The sequence below is a fragment of the Hylobates moloch genome, unplaced genomic scaffold (genome assembly GCF_009828535.3).
Source record: "Hylobates moloch isolate HMO894 unplaced genomic scaffold, HMol_V3 SCAFFOLD_10, whole genome shotgun sequence".
NCBI classification, from domain to species: Eukaryota; Metazoa; Chordata; class Mammalia; order Primates; family Hylobatidae; genus Hylobates; species Hylobates moloch.
The window spans coordinates 63,383,429-63,391,408 of NW_026652285.1; the positions used below are offsets into that span (position 1 = coordinate 63,383,429).

The following is a 7,980-nucleotide window of genomic DNA, read 5'->3' on the forward strand; positions in this document are numbered from 1 at the left end:
ATATATTCTACTTCTTTACAAATAATACTTGCTCAACGATGATTCTCATCTCTTAATTTCAAGGCCTCACAGCTTTCCCATTTACATCATATATTCCTTTCATATTATATATTGTCTCAGGTTTAGGATGCCATGGCCAGCTGATCAACCCTCCATACTGCTTGCAAAATGATATTTCAGATGCATTACTTTCAGATGAAGATCAAAACAGTTTCCCTGTTTAGCACATGGACCCAGCATCTGCTTTTCTAACCATCTTTGCTGCTCCTTTCAGAGTTTGCTGCATCTAATTAAAGCATTATTAATCAAAGTTTATTCTTGCTCGGACTGGATTTGCCAGGTGAATCATTCTCTGCCTAACAAATATTTCCAAATATTTGGCCACAGCAGCACATGACTAGTCAACTGCCAGAGGTGAGGGATCATGACAATGGGACACTGAGGCCACACCTAAAGGACCTGACATTTTCAGTGGGGGCAGGTGGCTGTACTATCAGTAATGAGTGGGTATCACTGCCTTCAGTGCCCAAGAGAGTGTTCAAGGCAAGGCCTCCAGAGCCTGCTGTCACTCACACTGCCCTCAACCCCATCCAGTCCTCCCTCCCTCTTTAATTTTGCAGCAGCTGCTCCTTTCTAGATAAGGCCCATCTTTCTCTCTCTTTCTCCTTCCTCTCCTCCTTCTCCTTCCTCTCCTCCTTCTCCTTCCTCTCCTCCTTCTCCTTCCTCTCCTCCTTCTCCTTCCTCTCCTCCTTCTTCTCTCCCTCCCTTCTCAACTATCATTTTATCATTGTCTTGTTTCTCTCTAATATTTGCAATATATTTTCCCAAAATTTTTAAATGGCTTTTAAATAAAAATTCTTGTTGAATTTTTAGACAACAAACATCTAGAATAAAATCTCTCGATTCTCCTTTTCTGCCAGCCTACACTCTTTCCCTCTGCACCGAATTTCTCCTGAGTGTTCATACTCAGTGCCTCCAGCTCCTCCCCTCACATGCACTCCTCCACCATCTGCAATCTCACTTGCCTCCACCAGGCCGATGAAACAACACTGGTAAGCCTAACTTTCCTTGTTTCAAAGGTCATCTTCTCTGAGCTTTTATAAAATGGCAGCATAGTTGACCACATCCTCCTTTGAGTAAGCCTCTCTGATTTTGGCATCTGTGATTTATGCTACCCTGGTTTTCCTCCTGACACTCTGGACATACCTTCCCAGGCTTATTATTTACCCATCTACTAAATACTGGATTTTCCCAGTAATAGGCCCATGAATCTCTTGGCTTCTCATCCTACTCTACTTTCTTGGTCAATCATATTCACACTCATAACTGCAGTTTTCATCTTAACGTAAATGAACCACAATGCTATATTTAAATTCAGACAATCTACAAGCTCAAAACCCAGGGGGTCAGCCATTTAGCTATCATTCTCTGCCAACTTGGATAGCTAAAATTTACCCAAAACCAAACTCTTGATAACCATCCTCCATTCCTACTAAAACCCTGTTCTCTAGTGTTCTACATCCTAATGAATGTTACCACCAATCATCCAGCCATGCAAACCAGTAATCTCTCAACCTCCCTCCATGCCCCTTCACAGCAAATCCATTACCTATTCCAACTATTTTATTTTTGTAGTCTTATACCCAAACCACCCTTATCTCCATCTCCAACCACCTACGGGGGACAGATAGAATGAACCATGCCCACTCTGCCTTATCTGAATTCCTGACCCAGAGAACGCACGGACATAAGAAAACTGTTGCTGCTTTATGCTACCAGAGAGTTGAGTGCTTTATGATGCAACTCGCCCACAGGCATTGATTATCCCCTCTCAAATGCATTCTCCATATTGCTGTCAGAGGTATTTCTGAAATGCAAATCTGGCCAAGTCACTCCCTGCTCCCACCTCTGTGTAACCATCCACCCAATAGGTTCTTTCTGTCCACTGCACAAACAAAAAAATCAACTCACCAAGACCATGACATTGCAGTAAAGAAAGAGTTTAATTGATGCGAGGACTGCCATGCCACATAGGAGACAGAATTATTACTCAGATCAGTCTTTCTGAAGGTTCGGAGGTTAGGGGTTCTTCAAAGATAGTTTGGAGGGCAGGGGGCTAAGGTAGGAGGCATGCTGAATTGTTGGATCAGAGATGAAATTATAGGGAATTGAAGCTGTCTTCTTGTGCTAAGTCAGTTCCTGGATGGGGATGACAGGACTGGTTGGTGGGTACAGGTGGGGTCATCTGGTTGTCAGAAATGCAAAAACCTGAAAAGACATCTCAAAAGGCCAATCTTAGGTTCTATAATAGTAATGTTATCTGCAAGAGTGATTGAGGAAGTTGCAAATGTTATTACCTCTGGAAAAATGGCTGGTAATTATTTAGAGCTCATGCCCCTTTCATCCTCCTTCCTTGATGGTCTTTCATTAGGTTTACAAGAGCAGTTTAGGTTTGGGGAAGAGCTATTATCATTTAAACCATAAACTAAACTTTTCCCAAAGTGAGCTTGGTCCATGCCCAGAAATGAGCAAAGACAGCCAGCCTGTGAGGCTAGAGGCAAGATGGAGTCAGCTGTGTCAGATTTATCTTACTGTTATACTTTTCCAAAGGCTGTTTAATCTGCAATGGAATAAAAAAACTCAGATAAACCTATATCCCATACTGTAAGCCACAAGACCTCAAATTGCATGCCCCCTCCAATTCTCAGGCCCCTTCTATTTAATTAATTATTTTCTTCTCTGTGTCATTGTTGCATGCCATCATTTCCTTCCATGCCATACAGCTATCTCAGGGCCTTTGCACATGCTCCATTCCCCCAACTCCCCTCATTTCAAGCTCTTAGGAATGCCATGGCTCTCTCCTTTCTAACACAGCATATAGTTGTAATTTTACATTTAATTTGGGGTTTGTTTAATTAATTTCCATCTTTCAAACTAGATCTTTAGTTCTCCATAGAAAGTGTCCATATCAAATTTTTTTTTTTTTTTTTGGTAACTAGAACTTAGCACAGTATGTGCACAATATAGGTGCTCCAAATATTTTTTGGAAAAAAACAGTTCTTTACAATGGCAGGAAACAGCAAAGGTCTGAATTAGGGTCAAAGTAAACCTCTGTGTTCCATGGAGACTTCTTGGAGCATCGTTTTACTCTGCATAAATAATCCTTTAGTGTTACGACCATGGGGAAACTTCCAGTCATGAGGCCCTCTGATTATATACTAAAAGTTAAGCTTTGACCAGCATTTCACTTATCATTTAACTTTCTTAGTATTGTTATGGTATGTGCCACTCCCCTCCCTCCTCCTTCTCCCCTTCCCTACTACACCGAATCCCTTTGTATCAGATATGGTATATTAATTCTCTGTTGGGACAAAGCAAATTACCTAGCACTCAGCAAAGTAATATTGAATGGTTATTCATTATCTGTCTGCTTCCATAAGTCAGGAATCTGGCCATGGCCCAGCTGGACGCCTCTGCCTCCGGGTTTCTCCTGACGGTGTGGTGCAGCTGTCATAAAGAGCCATCTCCTGGCTGACTTGCACCCAGTAGGCCAGCCTCAGTCATGAGCCACATGGGCCTCTCCCAGGATAGCCACATGACATGGCAGCTGGCTTCCACAGAAAGAACCACAGACGGAGCCAGTCTTTTATACTCTAATCTCAAAGCGACATCCCGTCACTACTGTCCATCACAATCAAGTCACCAAGGTCAACTCATATTATACAGGATTATACAGTATGTGAATACCAGGAGGTGAGGACCATTGAGGGTCATTTCAGAAGCTACCTACCACAGGTGCAATTTAAGAATAAGAATTTAGTTCAGGTTGGTATCACTCATCCAAGATGGGTCAAAAAGAGTGGGTAAGAGTGCATACTTTTTTCTCGTAATTTGAATTAAGCTGAAGAAAAATAAAACATTTCATGACATAATAATGTCAGAGTTTGCTTGAGCCCAGGAGTTGGAGACCAGCCTGGGCAACATAATGAGACCTCATCTCTACAAAAATTTTAAGAAAGTTAACTGAATGTGGTGGTCCGTGTCTGTAGCCCCAGCTACTTAGGAGGCCAAGGTGGGAGGATCACTTGAGTCAGGGAGGTCAAGGCTGCAGTGAGCTATGATTGCAACACTACACTCCAGCCTGGGAAACAGAGTGGGACCCTGTCTCCAATAATAATAATAACTATAATGTCAGAGTTATTTTTTTTCACAAGAAGCAAGTTTGAAGTCACATGAACAAGAATGTTTTCCACATATACAACTAAGCTGTGTTTTCCCTGGGAAAAAGTAATGCCCACTTAGAAAAACTGCTTGCTTCTTAGGTAATTAACGAGGAAGTCAATGGTCAGAAGCTGCTGCTTATAGGGAAACTGAGAGCAGAACCCATCTCCCCTCCCCCATCACCACCCCCAAAACTCTCTCACCCAGAGATCAGCCTCATTCTCAAGCTAGCAACCCTGAAATCTCCTGCTTATAAGGCTGAAGAGTAGAACTTCTTCTAGCAGGAAGGGAAAGCTTCCCAAGAGAACATGATGGTACTTCAGATAAGGTGGCTTAAAGATAATGCTGCAGAAATATGCTGGAACATTTACCCACCCACTGGGAAGAGAACCTCGGGAACAATACTCAGCTGCATGAGTAACCACCAGTTTTCCAGGCCTGACCCCCTCCAGCATAATCTGGGCTCTGCCTACCCACCGAGCCAGCACCTCACCCCACCCAGGCCTCCTCCCTTCACTCACCTCTCTTTCTGCTGTCCACATTGGAATTTGCAGTCTATGTTTAAGAAATGACCCTGCGTCTTCAACGCCTTTTCAGAAAGTGGCCCTCTCCTTCTTTTGGCTAAGATCTGCTGTCCTGCTTTTTTTTTTTTTTTTTTTTTTTGAGATGAAGTTTTGCTCTTGTCACCCAGGCTGGAGTGCAGTGGCGCAATCTCAGCTCACTGCAACCTCCGCCTCCTGGGCTCAAGCGATTCTCCTGCCTCAGCCTCTCGAGTAGCTGGGATTACAGGCACCCACCATCACGCCTGGCTAATCTTTTGTATTTTCAGTAGAGACAGGGTTTCACCATATTGGGTAGGCTGGTCTCGAACTCCTGAGCTAATGCAATCCGCCCACCTCGGCCTCCCAAAGTGCTGGGATTACAGGTGTGAGCCACCACGCCCGCCATGTCCTGTTTCTTGTTAGCTCCCTTCAGTTTACCTCTTGCAGTTTCCAGTCATTATTCCATTGCTACTCCAAAATCTCTTCTTCTTCCTGAAAACAAAACAACAATGACAACTAAACAACAAATCTGCCTGCGTATTGGAAGCCCGTTTCACTGGAAATAACATTGTCCCCTCCTCCTGGTCATAGGTGTCAACAGAATTTCATATGAACACTCTTCTCTGCTCCTACCAGGCTCACAGGAATCCTCTCAACCCCAACAAACTTGGATATTTAGCTTCCATGTGGAGGGTGCATTTGATATCATGCCCTCTCTATTTCCTATCTTACTTGCAACAAAACAAACCTGTACTTCAGTCTCTTCCCTATGGTCCATCGTGGCTGCAACAACTCAGAACTCGCAAACCACCACTACCTGTACTCCCTGGTCACATGCTCAATAACTGCACCTCCACGCAATAATTCTTCAACCACATTAATATTCCCAGTTGGTTAACCACACTGTCTACTCACAATCTATTCACCTTTCCCGCCTTCATTTCACTCCTTTCTCTACTTGGATTCCTCCATTCATCAGTATACTCACCAATGAAAGACACTCAACATCACTGCCATCTTGAAACCTTGTTAGACTCATTTGGCCAAGATCCCAACACTGGTTACACTTAACTCTCTACTTTCTCCATGCCTGAAACCCAACAACAGAAAAGTTGGAAAGAAAATCACACAACCACTTTGAATCCCCCAAACACAAATCTCAAAGGAGCTCCCAATACCGCATGACTATTTACCACGTTTCTCTGTAAACCTGCCTTTCTTCTTGCTGAAATAATACCGTGGCACAGACAGGATTGAGGTGCACAGCATACATTCCTTCTTTTGAGAAGAGAGTCAGACTAACTTTCGTAGCTACTTAGGATGCTGAGGCAGGAGGATTGCTTGAGCCAGGGAGGTCAAAGCTGCACTGAGATATGACTGCAACACTGCACTCCAGCCTGGGCAACAGAGTAGGACCCTGTCTCAAATAATTAATGAGAGTAATAATAATAATGCCAGAGTTCCTTTTATCACAAGAAGCAAGTTCAAAGTTATATAAACAAGAAAATGTTTTCCACATATACAACTAAGCTGTGTTTTCCCTGGGAAAAAGTAATGCCCACTTAGAAAAATTGCTTGCTTCTTAGGTAATTAATAAGGAGGTCAATGGTCAGAAGCTACTGCTTATAGGGAAACTGAGAGCAGAACCCATCTCCCATCCCCCATTATCACCCCCAGACCTCTCCCACCCAAAGAGCAGCCTCATTTTCATGCCATCAACCCTGAAATTCTGTGTTTGTAAGGTTGAAGGGTTTGCACTTAGATGCAACCGTGTGGTTGAGCTTCTGCAAATTGAACATGAGCAGGTGATGTGCACGCCTTTCAGGCATGGCTCCTAAAAAGCCATCCATCAAGCTCGGACCTTCAGCAACGTGTTTGGAAGTGTCACACTGACCAAATGCATTAACTTTTACTTTCTGCATTTAGCAAGTTACAATGAGGAAGAAATGAACTTAGGAAAGGATTATTCAGTTTGTAATAGAAAGAATCCAGAAAGCTAGGTCCTTGAAACACAGGGAGAATAAACTATTTTTTCAACTCAAATTTCAAAAAGTAGACTGTAAAATGCACTGAACAAAACAGGCCCATTATGATTCTTCCGTTATATAAAGCAATTCCACTTTGTGACAAAGACCCAATTAAGAGGCTCTCATCCTACTCAAGCTCATTGTTTTGGACGTCCTCCAGGTAGCTGCTGTTAGTTTGGAAAAAAAAGGCTGTAGGGCTGAGGAAACAGAAAAATAAAAGAGACCAGAGAATTATGCTTAGGAAACCTATTGATATGTATGATATATAATTCTGCCCAAAAAAAACATACCTCAAAGGCCTATTTGGTTCCAGAGGAAATTAAATTTTGAAAAAGGAGCCAAAATGTAAAAAGCATTTGACTGTTGAAGTCTTTGATCATTCAAGCTTTAAAACACCTCTTAGAATAATTCTTAAATTGTACGAGCAGGAATTAGGCTGCAAACCTGAAATGAAAGCAGAAAGGGGCTGTTGGCCCTTGACTTTGGAGAGGGGTGAGTGTGTGTATGTGTGGAGGAAAACCGGAAGACACAGCTGAAGTTGAGCCTGATCTGCTCAACTGCATCTCTTCCCACTTTACCGAGTTCACACTGCACTTCCCTTGGTATCAGGAGAAGCCCTGTGAATGTGAACAGAGGCTCATGCTTCCCAAGCCCCCATGTGTGGGATGCCATACTTCTTCTTCTTCAGTGACCTGAAAGGACATGTGCTTAGGATTGTAGGTCAGTAAAGCATAAGAACCTGGGTCCCTGAATCCCTGTGTGGAGCAGAGCCTCCCCAGAAACAGGCGTATTAATTCTGAACAAAACATAAACGTGTATTGCCTAACTTCTTGTTACAAGGGAAATTATGTATTTTCTCATTGCATTTATTTTTGTCACAGCAGCTGGTGTTACCTTAATTAAATCAAGTGTCTTCCCCATTGGCCTCAAGCCAATACCACCTTTTCCTCAACTTCCTTTCATAATTCATTGAGGAAAGAGAAGCAGGAACCAGCAAGTCAACCCCTCCGCCTCACCAAATCTGAACGCATGTGTTAGGGCTAACCACTTGTGAAGTGATGAAAGTGTCCCTCCTCCCATCAGAGTGAACTTCCACCAGTTGTGTTGTGGGTCCTGTCTCTAACTGTTGAAGGACTTTTTACTGTAGATGGCCTTTCTGCCTGCATTGTCATCTCTTTCCCTTTATTGTA

General features: G+C 43.0%; 1 long non-coding RNA gene across 1 annotated transcript; it reads right to left on the reverse strand.

Moving 5' to 3' along the window:
* Nucleotides 1–1,984: 1,984 nt before the first annotated feature.
* Nucleotides 1,985–7,227, reverse strand: LOC131384527 (uncharacterized). The gene is made up of 5 exons (XR_009215454.1): nt 7,081–7,227; nt 5,957–6,180; nt 5,752–5,853; nt 5,202–5,255; nt 1,985–2,620 (listed from the first exon to the last, which is right to left on the reverse strand). It is a non-coding gene; the product is annotated as an uncharacterized LOC131384527 (long non-coding RNA).
* Nucleotides 7,228–7,980: the final 753 nt, after the last annotated feature.